The following is a 16,612-nucleotide window of genomic DNA, read 5'->3' on the forward strand; positions in this document are numbered from 1 at the left end:
GCCCCTGTAGGCCAGCAGAAATTCTGAGATTCAAGGCGGATGAAGGGAGTGAACCATGACCTGGAGTGGAAAATGTGTCCCTGGGGCTATGTCCTCTGTGCCTCGGGCCTGGGCTCCACGTGGCCCTCATTGCCTTCTAATAATCATTGCTGACTATGTGTGAAGTGCCTTGTGCTAGGCACTGTCCTGTGTGAAATCAGTGGCATGCTAGGAAATGTTTGACAAACAGCTCTTGGAGATAGAACTCCAATCCACAGCATTTCCCCTCATGGTGTAAATAATCCCACTTCCCACCATGGTGGATCTCAAGCTATCAACATGAGGTCATTGACAGGGAATTGAGAGAGGTTGTGTACAACTGGGTCTCCTGTGTGGTTCCAACGCACTGATCTTAAGAACTCACAGCACCCTGATTGGGGGACAGCACTTTTATTATGCCAGTTTTATAGATTAAGGCATTAAGACATTGAGAGGTTAAGACAAGCACTTCCCAAGATCACTTGTCAAGTAAATTCTGATGCTGAACCCTTGTCTCTGGGAACCCAGATGAACATGCTGCCTTCCAAGCAGAGGCCTGTGTTTATCTCCTCTCTTCCTGATCTTCTCAGGGCTAAGTCTACCCCCAGTTAAACTTTACTCTCCTTAAGGGTAAGGATCCCAGCACAAAGCATGAGCACCAGACACAGACAAAGCAACAAGGAGATATTTGGAGAATTGAATTGAATGATTTGATTTCAGTTGGGTCAACGAACTCGTCCAAGGTCACACAGAGGGGCAATAACAGAACCCATGACTGGAACCCATTACTGGAACTCATGACTGTTGGCTTCGGATATGAACCTTAAGTAGCACCTTCAGTGTCAATTCTGAGATTATTGTCACATCCAAGCATGGACATGAAGATTTCTGTTATTCCTGGGAGGGGGCATAGGGGCCGTGGCTTCATACTTTGCATTTTCAATGCACCTTTGCCCCCTTTCTTTTGTAGTGAAAAGCATGACCCAGCACCTTGTGTGTGTTGGAGGCTGAGCAAGACCAAGGGCACCTGGAGGGAAGAGGTCTGAGATTTATGGGCTACTTGATCATTTTTGAGGTTTTTTTCATTTGCTGTGGACTGAATGTTTGTGTCCTCTCAAAATGTATATATTGAAGCCCTAATCCCCAGTGGGATGGTATTTGGAGGTGGGGCCCATGGGAGCTAGTTAAGGTTAGATGATGTCATGGAGATGGGACCCCCATGATAGATTTTGCTCTTACAAAAGAAGAAAAAGACAGGATAGGTTTCTCTCCACTGAATGAGGATGCAACAAGAAGATAGTCTGCAAACCTGAAGAGCACCCTCACCAGACACCAAATCTGCTAGTACCCTGATCTTGGACTTCCCAGTGTCCAGAGCTGTGAGAAACGTTTGTTGGTTTGTTGTCTCAGCCACCCAGTCTATGGTATTTTGTTATAGCGCCCAAATAGACTAAGACACATGATGTCAGTGTTTCCTAAACTAGCAATGCACTGGGGGCAACCAGTGTAACATGGTTGGTGATATGTGAATGAACCTTTTAAAATATTAATACTTTTGCATTTATTTTAATATGTGTTAAAAATATTTCTAGTGTATTATATCAGAAATAGTTTTCACTGCAAACAACAAAACAAAAAATAAAGAAAACAGCAACAAAAACCAGTGGCTTCAACAGGAAGTTTATTTCTCCTCTGCTGTAAGTCAGGGGCTGGCATGGCATGGGATATGGTTTGGCTCTGTGTCCCCACCCAAATCTCATCTCAAATTGTAATCCTCAGTGTCGCAGGAGGGGCCTGGTGGAAGGTGACTGGATCATGGGGGTGGTTTCCCCCATGCTGTTCTTGTGATAGTGAGTTCCCACACAATCTGATGGTTTAAAAGTGACACTTCCCCCTTCTCTCTCCCTCTTGCTGCTGTGGTAAGTCATGCCTTGCTTTCCCTTCACCTTCCGCCATGATTGTAAGTTTCCTGAGACCTCCCAGTTATGCTTCCTGTTAAGCCTGTGGAACTGTGAGTCAATTAAATCTCTTTTCTTCATAAATTACCCATCCTCAGGTAGTTCTTTATAGCAGTGTAAAAACAGACTACTACAGAAAATTGCTACCAGAAATGGGGCACTGCTAAGTGACTTTAGAACTGGGTAATGGGCAGAGGTTGGGACAGTTTGGAGGGCTCAGAAGAAGACAGGAAGATGTGGGAAAGTTTGGAACTTCCTAGAGACTTGTTAAATGGTTTTGACCAAAATGTTGACAGTGACAGGGATAATGAAGTCCAGGGTGAGGTGGTCTCAGACAGAGATGAGGAACTTATTGGGAACTGGAGTAAAGGTCACTTTTGCTATGCTTTAGCAAAGAGACTGGGAGCATTTTGCCCCTGCCCTAGAGATCTGTGGAACTCTAGAAAGATGATTTAGGGCATCTGGTGGAAGAAATTTCTAGGCAGCACAACATTCAAGAGGTAACCTTTTTCTAAAAGTATATACTCATATGCATTCACAAAGATAATCTGATATTGGAACTTATGTTTAAAAGGGAAGCAGAGCACAAAAGTTTGGAAAATTTGAGGTTTGACCATGTGCTAGAAAAGAAAAACCAATTTTCTGGGGAGAAATTTAAGCCACTGGCTGCAGAAATTTTCATAAATAAAGAGAAGCCTAATGTTAATAGCCAAGACAATGGGAAAAATGTCTCCAGAGCATTGCAGAGACCTTCATGGCAGCCTCTCCCATCAAAAACCTAGAGGCCTAGGAGGAAAAAATGGCATCCCGGGCCGAGCCCAGGGCCCCACTGTTCTGTGCAGCCTCAGGACACTGTGCCTTTGTCCCAGCTGCTCCAGCCATGGCTAAAAGGCGCCAAGGTACAGCTTTGGCTATTGTTTCAGAGGGTGCAAGCCCTAAGCCTTGGTGGCTTTCTTGTGGTGTTGGCCCTGCAGGTGCACAGAATGCAAGAGTTAAGGTTTGAGAGCCTCTTCCTAGATTTCAGAAGACATATGGAAACAACTGGATGCCCAGGCAGAAGTCTGCTGCAGGGGTGGAGCCCTCATGGAGAACTTCTACTAGGGCAGTGCAGAGGGGGAAATGTGGGATTGGATCCCCCACACAGAGTCACCACTGGTGCACTGCCTAGTGGAGCTGTGAGAAGAGGGCCATCATCCTCCAGACCCCAGAATGGTAGATCCACTGACAGCTTGCACTATGCATCTGGAAAAACCACAGGCACTAAATGCCAACCTGTGAAAGCAGCCTCAGGGTCTGTACTCCACAAAGCCACAGAAGTGGAGCTGCCCAAGGCCTTGTGAGCCCACCCCTTACATCAGCATGCCGTGGATGTGAGACATGGAGTTAAAGGAGATCATTTCAGAGCTTTAAGATTTAATGACTGCCTTGCTGAGTTTCTGACTTGCATGGGGCCTGTAGTCCCTTTGTTTTGGCCAATTTCTCCCATTTGGAACTGGAAGATTTACCCAATTCCTGTAACCCCATTGCATCTTGGAAGTAACTGACTTACTTTTTATTTTACAGGCTCATAGGTGGAAAAGACTTGCCTTGTCTCAGATGAGACTTTGGACTTGGACTTTTGGGTTAATGCTGAAATGAGTTAACACTTTGGGGGACTGTTGGGAAGGTATGATTGTGTTTTGAAATGTGAAAAGAACATGAGATTTGGGAGGGGACAGGGGACAGCAGTAGAATGACATGATTTGGGGCTGCATTTCCACCCAAATCTTACCTCAAATTGTAATCCCCATGTGCTGAGGGAGGGCCTGGTGGGAGGTGATTGAATTATGGGGGTAGTTTCCCCCATGCTGTTCTCACAATAGTGAGTGAGTTCTCATGGGATCTGGTGGTTTAAAAGTGGCACTTCCTCCTTCACTGTCTCTCCTGCCACATGGTAAGACATGCCTTACTTCACCTTTGCCTTCTGCTATGATTGTAACTTTCCTGAAGCCTCCTAGTCATGTTTCCTGTTTAGCCTGCAGAACTGTGAGTCAATTAAACTTCTTTTCTTCATAAATTTCACAGCCTCAGGTAGTTCTTTATAGCCATATGAAAACAGACTAATACAGCATGCCACAAGATCAAGGACCATCTCTTTCTATTTTGTTGCTCTGCTATGCCGGGCTTCCACTCTCAAGGTCACCTCATGGTCTAATCTGGCTGCTGCTGCTCTGGCTATCACGCCCATATTCCAGACAGCAGCAAGGAGAACAGGAAAGGAGAAAGATACATTCCTCTCTTTTAACTCACACTTACATCCCACTGGTGAGGACAAGCTATAAAACCACACTTAGTGAGATGGATATGGTGGCTCATGACTGTAATTCAAACACTTTGGGAGGCCAAGGCTGGAGGATCACTTGAGGCCAGGAGTTTGAGACCAGCCTGGGAAACATAGCAAGACCACATCTCTAAAAACATTTACAAAAACAAAAAACCCACACTTTTCCTTGTAAGAGAAGCCAGGACAGGGAATCTTTATTCCAAGCTACTCTGTGGCCAGCAAAGAAATAAGAGGTTCTTCCACAGGGAAGAAGGGGAGAACAATTATTGTGGAAAGACTGAGGTCTTTTCCACACACATCCAAACTGTGATTTCATTGATATTATTGCTTGGGATGAGATTAGAGTATTTAAAAGTTGAGGCCATTGAAAGAGGATGATTAAGGACATTAAGTCCAGGTAACAGGTGGGTGTGGTAACCATTGCGAAGGCAGTAAGAAGTGGTGAGCGTCTGCATTACTCCAGGATCTGGAGTTGGTACTGTTAGGACAGCTTCCTTCCTCTTGCAAAGGAGGCAAGCCCAGGCTTAGAGAGGCTGGGCAGCTGGCCCTGCTGCCTCCAAGGCCAGAGCTCACACCCTCGTCTCTTCCCAGGATTATAGCAGCCACTGACCCAGGGCTCTCCCAACAGCACGGCTTCTTTCTGGCCCACCCTCCATCACAGAGGCTGCAAAGATGGAGTCCTCCCTTTCCAGCTTCCCTCACAGCTCGGGGTGTCCCAGGGACCTGATGTAAGCATTAAAGCATAAAACAAGGTAGGGAATTTGGGATTGTCATTGATATTGATTTTGACTCTGGATTCTCATTGATTTCAGAACCACACATGCCCTCAGGAACTAGCCACAGGCTGCCCGGCTGCCTGAAAAGAAACTCATCCAGCAAATTCAACCTCGAATTATAAAAAGGAAAAAGTGCCAAGTGCAGTTCTTGACACGTAGTAGGTACTTAGCATTAGTTTATGCTTATAAATATTCCACACCAGGGCATTCCAAGTGTATTCATTCTTTCCTTAAATGCATTTAATGCATGGAAAGACTTAGACTAGTGCCAGGCATAGAAAGTACTCCCTAAGTGTTAGCCACTATTCTTATGATTATCATGGCATTGTTGGGATTGTCATCATTCATTCATTCAACAAACATCTATCGCACCCCCATGTGTGCCGTGCACGGCCTTGGCACTGTGGAATCGGCAATAAAAAAGGCAGAGTCTCTGCCCTGCTGGGAGCCCAGCCCCTAAGTGATTCATCCCACACTTAATGAGCTTGAGTTGTGATTCATGCCAGGGGCCCTGAAAGCATGAAGCAGGGCCACTGAGCTTACCCAGGGCTTCCCTGGGGAGCAGCTGTCATGAGTTGAGTCCTCAGGAACCAGCTGGAGTCAGCCCAGCTAAGAGTGGAGAAGAGCTCACGGGGCTCCAGAGGCTCATCCAGGGCTGCTCAGCAAACCAGGCATGAAGGCCAAAGACCCTCTGTGCTGGCCGCATTAACCAGCTTGTCGGGCCTCGGCTCCCAGGCCCAGAGTTTGGGACAGGGCCAGGTGGGCTCAGAGCAGGCCAGGCCTTGGCAGATGCTTGTGTGCTGAAGGCAGGGTAGCGCTGCCTGGCTGCCTCCCTGACCTCCCGGGGCATCTCCTTTGTGTGGCAGTACTGTCCCCCATGCCGAGCCCCTTGGGATCCAGTTTCTGTGGAGGCTGGCTTGCAAAACCCGGGGTATTGTCCTGTAACAGCAGGCTCTGGGGTGGGTTCAATGAAAATCCAGCCCTGCATGGATTCTAACCTGAAAAGAATTATGTTACATCAATAGATGGTGCCCATAATGTGCCAGCATCCAGGGCTTTTAATTGACTTGGGCTTAATTAATGATTGGGAGAACATCCACGGATAGCCCAAGGCTCCAAAGGGAGGGGCTGGGGATAGATTAATAACGTAAAGGACTGGATGGAGACACTCCGTTCAACTGCTGCTAGACCGTGTGTGGAGCTGGCTTTGGCGTGTGACAGTACAAAGTGGGATGGGAAAATATTTGATGAGAAAATCCCTCACCGTACGCCGAGAGGACCTGCTCCTTCCCTGCTGCTCAAATCAGAAGTTACAGCTTGAGACGCATCTGCGCCTGCCTTCTCATCACGTTTAGTGAAGACACCCACTCTAAGAATCCTAGGACAAAGTGACCCCGAGGACTGGACCCGTCTTATCCTTGATAGTTTGGAGACTCGTTAGTTTTTGTTCCCAAGGAATTCTGCACATTTCCTTGGAGTCCTTTCTGTGGTTTCTAAGATAATTTAACGCAAGTTCTGTGAACATGTCTTTGGAATTTTATTAGCATGCCATGAGGGTTAGTTAAGAATTCCATGGAAGCTGGGGGACTCTTCCAAGTAAGAATTCCATGCTGTTTCTGCGAGAATTCATTAAGGATCACATGGCAACTCTGAGAGGTTTTCATGAAAATTCATTGAGAACTCCATAGGTCTCCTGTGAACATTCCCTCAGACTTGTGGAAAAATTCTACGAGAAGGAGGCACAGATGACATGAACATTCTAGGAGCAATTGAAGGAAGTGCAGCAGGACTTACGGGAGGGCTTATAAAAGATTCCATGAGGCTGCTTTGCAAAAATCCCATCCAAATGTTTCAAGAATTCCGTAGGAGTTCTTTGGAAGCGTGTCAGAACCTTAAGCACATCCACGGCAGAATTTTCTGCCGGAGTCGCCACTGCCTTAGCACTACGTCCACATGTGTCAGAACCCCAGCTCCAAATCACTGATCAGGGAGGCTCCCTTGAAAGAGACTCCTACTTTCTTTTTCTTTCTTAGTTTCATTTTTAAAATTTCTTTTACTAAAATGAAAATCAGTTTGTTAGAAACATACTCGCTCTGGATACCTGCTGAGGGTTAGAACACAACGAATAACTGACTATGGAAACATACCACAAGGAAATGGAAGAGTTAGGACCACTCTGAAGAGGAAAGAGTCTTCAAATCTTTCCCTATGAATCCTGTGAAGAATGTGTGCTGATTGACAATATTTCTCACATGGTCTGGTGTCGGAGGCAAGAACATGGGAGTGGCGGTCAGGAGTTCCTGGTTCTAGTTCCAGGTCTGCCATTAACTCATTGTATAAGCTTGGGCCAGTCTCTGGGTCTCAATTTCCCCTTTTGTAAAATGAGAATTTTTTTTTTTCAAGGGCCAAATGTCCCATGTTTATTTACATATGAAATGTGTTTCATACAGTTATGATGGATGGAGTGCTTAACACCCGACAGCAGCAAGACCTTTTGAGGAACTGAACGTTGACTACAGTATATCATGCAAGTATCTATATATACACAAACGAATTCCTTTTCTTAAAAAAAAAAAAAAAAAGTACAAAACATGTTCAGGGATAAATACAAGGTATAAAATGCAAAAGAAAACACAAAACAAAACCAAAAAATAGAACTCTCTCAGAGAACTCTAAATAGAAGGGACAGAAGAGTAACTCTGCTGCATTTTAATAAAGCAGAACTACCAGCATTAAATATACTCTTGAAATGGCTGAACTAAACCCGGGTGGCTCAGTGCTTAAGGTAACGGCCCATTGCAATACACAGGCGGCTGCACTGATAAGTCGGTGGTGGAAGTTGTGCATCCCGACTCTAAGTACCAGAACGTTTGGCAGTAGCACCCGGAACAGGAAACGCCAACTCTTTTGACAGCAAAGGGTTAAGTCAATTGATTTTTTTCTGTCAAGAGCCAGAGAAACGCTTGATATTCTTAGTTGTGTTTCTGCAATAGTTAATAAACTACATGACAAAAACCTGACTCTATAAATCTATTGGTCTAACTATGTATTTGCAACTTTTATAGCAGTCCAGCCCTTTGATTATTTTCCCTCCCTGTGCTCTTAAAGCCAGCCTTGCAGACCTGCCCAGAAAACCAGTCCCATTTTTTTCTTTTGAATAGTTTTCCCCATTCCTCAAAATGGAATTGAGGAAATCAGCATTCCTTATTAGATTCCTGGCTTCAGTTTTTATCCACGGCTGGGAAAGGAGTGACCTGCAAGGCTGCTTTAAACACCCTTCGACGTGGCCTGAAGGCAAAGGCACGCCCACACTGGAGCGCAGTTGTGTCAAATGTGAACTCACTCCCTCAGGGCAGGCACATCAGGAAGTGCTAAGACACTTAAAAGTTCCTAGTGTTTTTGAGACCCACAATTACTTACAATTTATGTAGTGAATTCTAAAAATTAAAAACACTAAAAAAGGCATTATTTTAGCCTGTAATTTGTTAACCCATTAAAAATCCAAACATACAAAATGGTTTATTTGAATTCAGGAACTGCCCCTGTTACTAAGAACTCTGTTTTAAAGAAACGGTACAAAAAGAAAAATTCTAACCTAGAACAACTTAGATGGTTTTCCACTATTTAGTGACACAAACATGTAACAAAGCGTATAAAAAGTTATTCATTTAAATATATACAAACTATTTTAAACTCAAATACTGTTTTAATACTTATCGAGGATATATACAACGAGCTGAAGGAAGGTATGTTGAAAGAGAATATATTGCAACATACACTGTTAACTCTATTATACTGCAAACTTTTTGTAACAAAAATGTCTTTTTTATTCCAATGTGGACAGGGATTTTCCCCATGGAGCATCTGTGGCTATTTCTCGGCTGAGCTCATCCTTTTGGATTTGATGAAGGCCATGCCATGTGTCCGCATGTGAGTATTTAAGGCAGCTTCAGTTTCAAAAGTTTTTGCGCACACTTTGCACTTTCTGTCTGACACGGCGCCATCGGGGGATTCATCCTCGTGGCTGGGTTTGTTCTCCCGTTGGTTATCATCCCCAGCCCCATTTTGCTTGGACACTGGCTGAGGTTCCCTTAACGTATGTACGATGAAGAGGTGCCTGGACAGAGAGATGTGAGATGTGTAGCAGAGACCACACTCCCGGCACTGGTAGGAAGAACCATCCGATTTGTGCTGAGGGATGTGTTCGTGGAACTGCAGCAGGTTTTCGGTGGAGGAGCCACACACGGCACACTTGTGGACCTTAAAAACATTGATTTTCAGCTTTTTCAGTGGTTGAGTGATGGCTCCTCTGGGAGGCCTAAACTCCAGAACCGGTTTTTTCAGCTTCCACTTGGGACTGGGGACCTTGGTGTCTTCTTTTATTTCTGCTTCCTCTTCATTGGTGGCGTCGTCTCATTTCTTTCAGGTCAGGGTCCTTCATGCCGTGCATCAGCTGGACGTGCTTCTTCAGCATCGACTGGGTAAAGGTACTTCTGGAGTCTGGGCAGTGTGAGCAGGCGTACACTTTCCTGATGCCTTTGTGCTTGATCCGGTTGTGCCGGCACAGGCTGTGGGACGAGCTGAAAGGCTTGTCACGCTGGCAGCAGGGGTGTTTCTTCACTTGCTTCCCGTGCTCCTGCCTCGCGTGGGATGTGTACACATCTCTCTGCATGAACAGGCGGTCACACTCCCAACACGTCCACGCAGGCCTGGCCACTTTCTTCGTTTCCATTGATTTTTTCACAAGAGATGGAGATTTCTTTTCCAATTTCTCTTTCCCAGTCATGGATTTAGTGTCCTCTTTGTTCTGATTTGCTGAATTTTGAGTTGCAGGCTTAATGCTCAAAGGCAGGTTTAACCCCAAATTTGGAGGTCCTTCAATACTTTTCAATGTGCCATGCATAGACTTGATATGGTCCATCATAAGTTGCTTCTGTGCATATAAAAGAGAACAGTCTGGACACTTGAAAACAGACGCCTTCTGGTTTTCAATGTATTGGTCAAAGTGGAGATACAGCAGGGTTTGCAGGGTGAACACAGTGTTGCACATGGAACACTTATATATTATTTTTGGTTCTCCTATCTTGATGCCAGGATGCTGAAGGTAGGCGTGGGAATGTGTGCTTGGGGCAGACTTAAACGCCACTGGACAAATAAGACACTTGTAGAAGACTTCACCGTGAGAACCTTGAATGTGAGACTTCAGAGCAGCCACATCAGAGTACACAACATTGCAATGCACACATTGAAAACCAACTCTTCTTGTGTAGTGCAGACAGTTCTTGGTGACATGGGTCTGGAAATGCACAGACCTGCAGAAGGCACCTGCACTCAGGGCAGGTGTAGGGAGATTTGTGCTGATGGATTCTCCGGTGTGATGCATAACTGCAATGGTTAGGAAGCAGCATCTGGCAGACAGTGCAAGTCTTTTGTCCACTCGGATCTGCAGCCTGCTGGATATGTGTAGCCAGTGTCGTTTTGTCCGGGAAGACTTCATTACACTCCAAACATTGTAGACTATGTCCACACGGTTTGGAGGGGTCTTCAACTAGGGGCATGGCTGGGGTGATGGAAGTGCTTGAAGGAGCCGATATGACTGTCCCAGTTATGCCAGACTGAATTTTTGTGAGAGTGTGTGTGCCAGCTCCCACAGGGCTCTGAAGAGTGGAAGTTGAAGTGGAAGTATTGCTTGATGGAGAAACTATCATTTGATCTACTGGGACTGGCTTTAAAATTAAGTGGGAGCATTGCATTACCACCCCTTTCTCCTTATGCCCACAGGCATGGGAAAGGAGGCTGCATTTGTTGTAAAAAACGAGGTTCTTTGTACAATGGTTGCACGTTACTTCGATGCGCATGCTCCGTCTGTCGGAGTGCTGAGTCAGACTCTTTTCAAGTGCAAAGGAGTCCCCACACTCCAAGCACTTGTACCCAGGCATCGGTAATGTGATCCCTGCATTGGTGGGAGGACTGAGGTTTGGGATGTAAACAGGGACTGGATTGACACTGCTCAGCACCTTGCTGAAAGCTTCCACCACAGAACTCTGCAAGGACGACATCACCTGGACTTGAGACACATTTTTGGGGGGTTGAGAGGCTGCTGCATTGATTATTGCCTGCTTTATTTGTTGCTGAGGTTTGGTTAGCACTTGGTGGAGTTCAGAGGTGGCCTGGGCACCCTGAGGCAAAAGGTTAAGGTTGGCAAGGTGCACAGTCTTTGGCACTAGTTTGGCATTGGCCAGGCTGGATGCCAGCACCATGACAGTTTACTGCTGGATGGCGTTGGTGGCTTTAATGATGGCACTGCTGGTGCTCAGGACAGAGGCAGCAGATATGACCTTGACTTTCACCGTGGTGTTGTTAGCGAGCTTCAAATTAATGACTTGGGATCCTGCCGTCTTCACAGTGGACACTGGGAGGAAAACAGTAGCCACAGGCTTGATTGTGACCTGTTTGGGGGTGAGCTCTGCAGGGAAAACTGACCACGTGGTCATGACCACGGACTGGAGAGGCGCCCTGGGGGGAGAGGAAAGGACAGCTTCTGATGCTGGAGACGAAAGAATGGATGCCACAGAGGCTATCAGGGATGCCATCTGCTCGGAAGGTTTCTTCCCAGAGTCAAGATCCACTCTGGCAATACCCTGGTCACTGTCCTCTTGATTTCCCCAGAAGATGTCTTAATGGTTTTTATGCAGACTTTGGGAATTGCTGGTGTGGACCCTGCAGGAGAGGACGGGGAGCCCTTGCTGCTGTTCTCACTTGAGATGCTTCTGGGACTATCCGGTTGCTTTAGGGATGGTTTTTGGTTTTTTTTGTTTTTTGGTCCCCTTGATGAGATTCTGGGATTCAGGAGACTTGTCGGCTGCTCTCCGACTGTCTTTTAGTTCTTTTGGTAACAGGGAGGATTCCATCAAATTGGCCACTGGTTCTTTGCAGGAGTCTGAAGCCGCCTTTTTAGCACTGAGAACTGTGATGGCAGCGATGCAGGACCAGAGCTTGGAGGATGACTTTGTCTTCATGGCGCAACGCCAGAGAGGCCGGTGTCATTCTTATTGGAGCTCACTTTCCCATCCAGGACTCTGTTTTCCAGCATTCTTTCAATTTATCCTCTGCTTTTCTGACTTTAAAAGGTTCATAAACACTTAGGTTTATAGAATTGGCTTCTGCTTCTCTCTTAACAACTTTGTTTTCCTCCATATTGCCTGATGTAGAGAGTCCCGTTTTGCTGGAGTTTTCCCCTCCGAGTGCCTTCAGCTTATCGTAGCCCTGCCGGGGAGCTGACCCCGTCAACAGGTTGGACCTGCAGCTTAGCACGTCCTCCTTGTCAGGGGGTCATCCACCTCCATCTTCTCATCGTCATCAAACTCTTCAGCCCTGGAGATCGGGCTAAACTGACTGAATGTTGAGTCTTTCAGAGTCACCTCAGGGGCAGGCATGTCTCCTTTCAAGGACTTCATTCCATCTTTACTGTAACTGTAAAGATGGAGAACGCTGTGAGAAATCCATTATGTAGGCCATTGCCGGTGGGGTTATGGCCGTCTTTCTCCCTGCCCTCGGAGGAGTGGATGTTCCCAATATTCTTGATGATAACGCTGACACCCACGTCGGAAGATGATGGTGCTGGGCATCATCCTCTCCATGAGCGTTCTGCTTCATGTGACTTTTCATGGTCATTGTGTCCAGACTCAGTAGCTGCTTTAGGATCGACCATATCTGGGATGTCAAATGCTGCCAAGAGGTCATCAAAGTCTGGGGTCTTCATATCCCCCATGGTCATGAATTTGAGCAGATGTTCTTGTGAACCTTGACCTTTTGGAAAGACTTTAGACCTATGTTCAGTTACTGTCACAGGGCTGCATTCTCAACAAATAGGAAAGGGTTAAAAGCAGACCCAGTCAACAGGCCTTTTGGCCTTCATAATAGTCAGAAGCATCCCCAACACTCTTTAGTAGCGTCTGAAAGAAAAACCACAAAACAGAACATACCCGCCTTCCCCGGGTTGGCCTTCGCGGCGGTCAAGCCCGGGCGTCTGGGCCGTAGCTCCTATGACCTTTGTTCACTGCAGCGCCGCTGGCGGCTGCTGCTGTGGCTGCTGCTGCTGTCGTCGGAGCGGCGGCGGCGGCGGGGGTGGCTTCCATGTTACGGGCGTGTCATCTGCCTTCCTGCTGCCGGGGTCTGTGTGTGCGTGTGCGGTGGAGCGGCCTCGCCGAGCGCCTGGCCCGGGCACCGCGCTTCCCGTAGCACCGCGCTCTAGGCCTATGGCTGGAGGTGCGGGCCCGGGCGGCGGCAGCGGCCGTAAAATGAGAATTTTTAGACTGGGAAATCCCCATGGACTCTTCCAACCCTGACAGTCTGTGGTTCTGCAAAGTAATAATGATGGTGCTGGTAATGGTGATAATGGTGGTGATGGTGATGTTGGTACTGATTGTGTTGGTGGTGATGGTGAGTGATAATACTGGTTGTAAAGGTGGTGATGGTAATGATGGTGACGGTGATGGTAGTGATGATGACGGTGGTGATGGTGGTGGTGGTAATGGTGGTAGTAACAGTGGGTTATGGTGATGACTGAGTATTATAGTCGTAAATGTCGTAATCGTCGTAATCATTAAATATGTAAGTGATAAAGAGTAATGTAAAGTATGATAATAAAATAAATACAAGTCGTGAAGTAAATAGTAAATGTCGAATATCATCGTCGAAAGTAAATTAAATGGTAAATAATGTAATAATCGTCGTCCCGGCTTCATCCGTAAATAAATCGTCGAGATAATAAATTAATAAGTAATAAATGTCGTAGAAGTCATCATTGTCAAAGTAATGTAATAAAGTAATGGTAAATATCGTAAAGTAAAGTAAAATTAATAAATTAAAAAGGTAATGTCGTAAAAATAATAAAGTAATCTCATGTAATCATCGTAGTAAAGTAATAAATAGTAATAAATAATGTCGTATCGTAATGTCGTAAATAAATAATATCGTGACAGTGATGATGATGGTGGTGATAGTGATGGTGGTGATGGTGGTGGTGGTGATGGTGATGATGGTGGTGATAGTGATAATGGTGAGGGTGATGATGGTGGTGATGGTGATGGTGGTGATAGTGATAATGGTGATGGTGATGGTGGTGATGGTGATGGTAGTGATAGTGATAGTGGTGATGGTGATGATGGTGGTGATGGTAATGGTGGATTGGTTATGATGGTGATAATGTTTGTGGTGATGGTGGTGGTATGATGATGATGGTGGTGGTGGAGGTGGTGGTGGTAACCACAGTAATTACCATCCCTGAGCATTTATACTACTGCTCTGCTGGCTTTCATTCTCTTCTTAAAACTCCATATTTGAAATCATTTGAGGATAGGAGACATGTTTATCTCTCCTAGTTTATAGAAGAGGAGATTGAAGCCCCCAGAAATTTGATGGAGGTCACATGGCTGATAACCAGCAGATTCAGCATCTAATCCGTGATTGTCCTACCTCCCACTTCTATTAGGCACCACTCCACACTGTTTCTTCTACCATTTGCTGCTCTAATCTTTTGACTTTCAAGGAAGTTCTCCAATGTATCATGCAAAGTACCTGTGATAGCAAAAGCCTCAGGCTGCCTGATTTGTTCACGTTTTGTAAACACCTACTTTCATCCCTCATTCCTGCTCCATCATGATCTGCCCTTTTGTTTGCTCATCCCTTATCCAAGATTCCAATCATGTACCTCTTCTCCCATGTGGTCTATCCTGCACACACCAGGTGAATTTCTTGCAAATGATGTTTACCATCACAAAATTCTTATGCTCAGAAATTTTTAGTGGATTCTCCTAGTGTGAAGGACTAAATAAACTAAGTTAAACTTTTGAAAGTCCCTTAGGGCATCCTTCTAGGACCTCTAATATCACAGTGTCTGTGATAGCTCCTTAATGCTCTGGGCTAAATTCCATCTCTGTGACTTTGTTTATGCACATACTGCCTGGAATGCCTTCCTCCTCCCTCTCCATCCTGCTTCTTCCAAAAATGAGACTTACTAGACTACTTTAATCTGCAATCTAGAACATTCACACATTCTTCTTCATGGAGTAGCACGACAGGCTACAATGTGTATTATTTGGACAGCTCTTCTCACACTGAATGGACAGGGCAAATCACTAAAAGTGGGGACCACATTGTGTCAGAGCCACGCAGACGTGGCCCTGCTGCTGACCAGCTACATGATCTTGGGCAAGTGACTTTACCTCTCCTAGCGAGTTTCCTCATCTATTACAAAATGAAAAGGAAATAATACAATCTTAGTGGGCAGAGGTATTCTGGAAAGTGAAATGAGAGAACAGAAAGATCTTCCTGATAAGCTTTAGAAGTTGTAAAGACAATCAGGAATGTCAGGCTCGGAGCACACTGCCTGGACTGGAAAAGGTGCTTGGGAATGTGAGTTGATTGTCCTCTCCTACACATCCTCAAGCACACAAGCACACTGCGGGGCACATGATGCTGTAATCATCTTTTAGAACACCTGTGCTCCAGGCATTGTGCCAAATCTTGGCATCAAGAGCACTTTTAATCCTTTTTCTCTCCTTTAATTGTTCTGATTTTTTTCTGCCAATATCCCCATGTGACAGCAGGGGATACTGAGGCTTACAGACAGGATTCAAAGCTGGGTTGGTTCATCTAAATCTTAGCCCCTTGGCTTTGCTGCCCTTCAGCAGCACACACTAAATACCCATGTGCTGCTTTTCTTTTCTTTTCTTTCTTTCTTTTTTTTTTTTTTTTTGACAAGGTCTCACTTTGTCACCCAGGCTGGAGTGAAGTGGCAAGATCATGGCTTATTGCAACGTCGACCTCCCAGGCTCATGTGATCTTCCCACATCAGCCTCCTGAATAGCTGGGACGACAGGCACATGTCACCACAGGGATAATTTTATTTTATTTTTTGTAGTGATAGGATTTTGCTATGTTGCCCATGCTGGTCTCAAACTCCTGGACTCAAGTGATCCGCCTGCTTGGCCTCCCAAAGTGCTGGGGTTACAAGTGTGAACCACTGCACCTGGCCGCCATGTGCTTCTTGACCAAGCAAACTTCCTGGTTCCTCAGTCCTGGAGTGCCTCCATGCACACAAATGGACCACAGCCTGCTCCTCAGGGAGAGTTTGTGGTTTGTGCTTGTGTGGGAAATGGTTTCTAATCAACAACAGTAGAGGAGGCTGACCTACAGGTCAAATTTAAATGCCCCTTGTTATGGAGGGAAATTTCCACATGGTTTTACAGGGAGTGGGTAAATCAACAGCAAGGCCCTTGGAATCATCATCTCAAAGCTAAGGAGAAAGTCAAGGTTGATAAGGAGCTTAGGCCTTTGATTCTGATGGAAAAATGGGTTCAGAGAGAAGGAGTGATTTGCTAAAGCTAGTGGCAGGGCTTGGGGGGATTCTGCAGCCTGATTCCCTGTTCACTGCACATCTCGACCCACCTCTCCTGTGTCCCACTCCCTAGAGGCCTGGCTCTCTGCCAGGACTAACCTGGCCATCTTCTCCATGTTCTAATGGCGACGGGTGA

At 45.9% G+C, this 16,612-nt stretch overlaps 1 pseudogene across 1 annotated transcript; it reads right to left on the minus strand.

The window, feature by feature from the left end:
• Positions 1-3,628: 3,628 nt before the first annotated feature.
• LOC101003484 lies at positions 3,629-13,632 on the minus strand (annotated as a pseudogene). Its single transcript, XR_004182851.1, has one exon. The product of XR_004182851.1 is annotated as a zinc finger protein 532 pseudogene (transcript).
• Between the last annotated feature and the right edge of the window lie 2,980 nt (positions 13,633-16,612).

Source organism: Papio anubis, chromosome 3, assembly GCF_008728515.1.
Source record: "Papio anubis isolate 15944 chromosome 3, Panubis1.0, whole genome shotgun sequence".
Taxonomy (NCBI): Eukaryota; Metazoa; Chordata; class Mammalia; order Primates; family Cercopithecidae; genus Papio; species Papio anubis.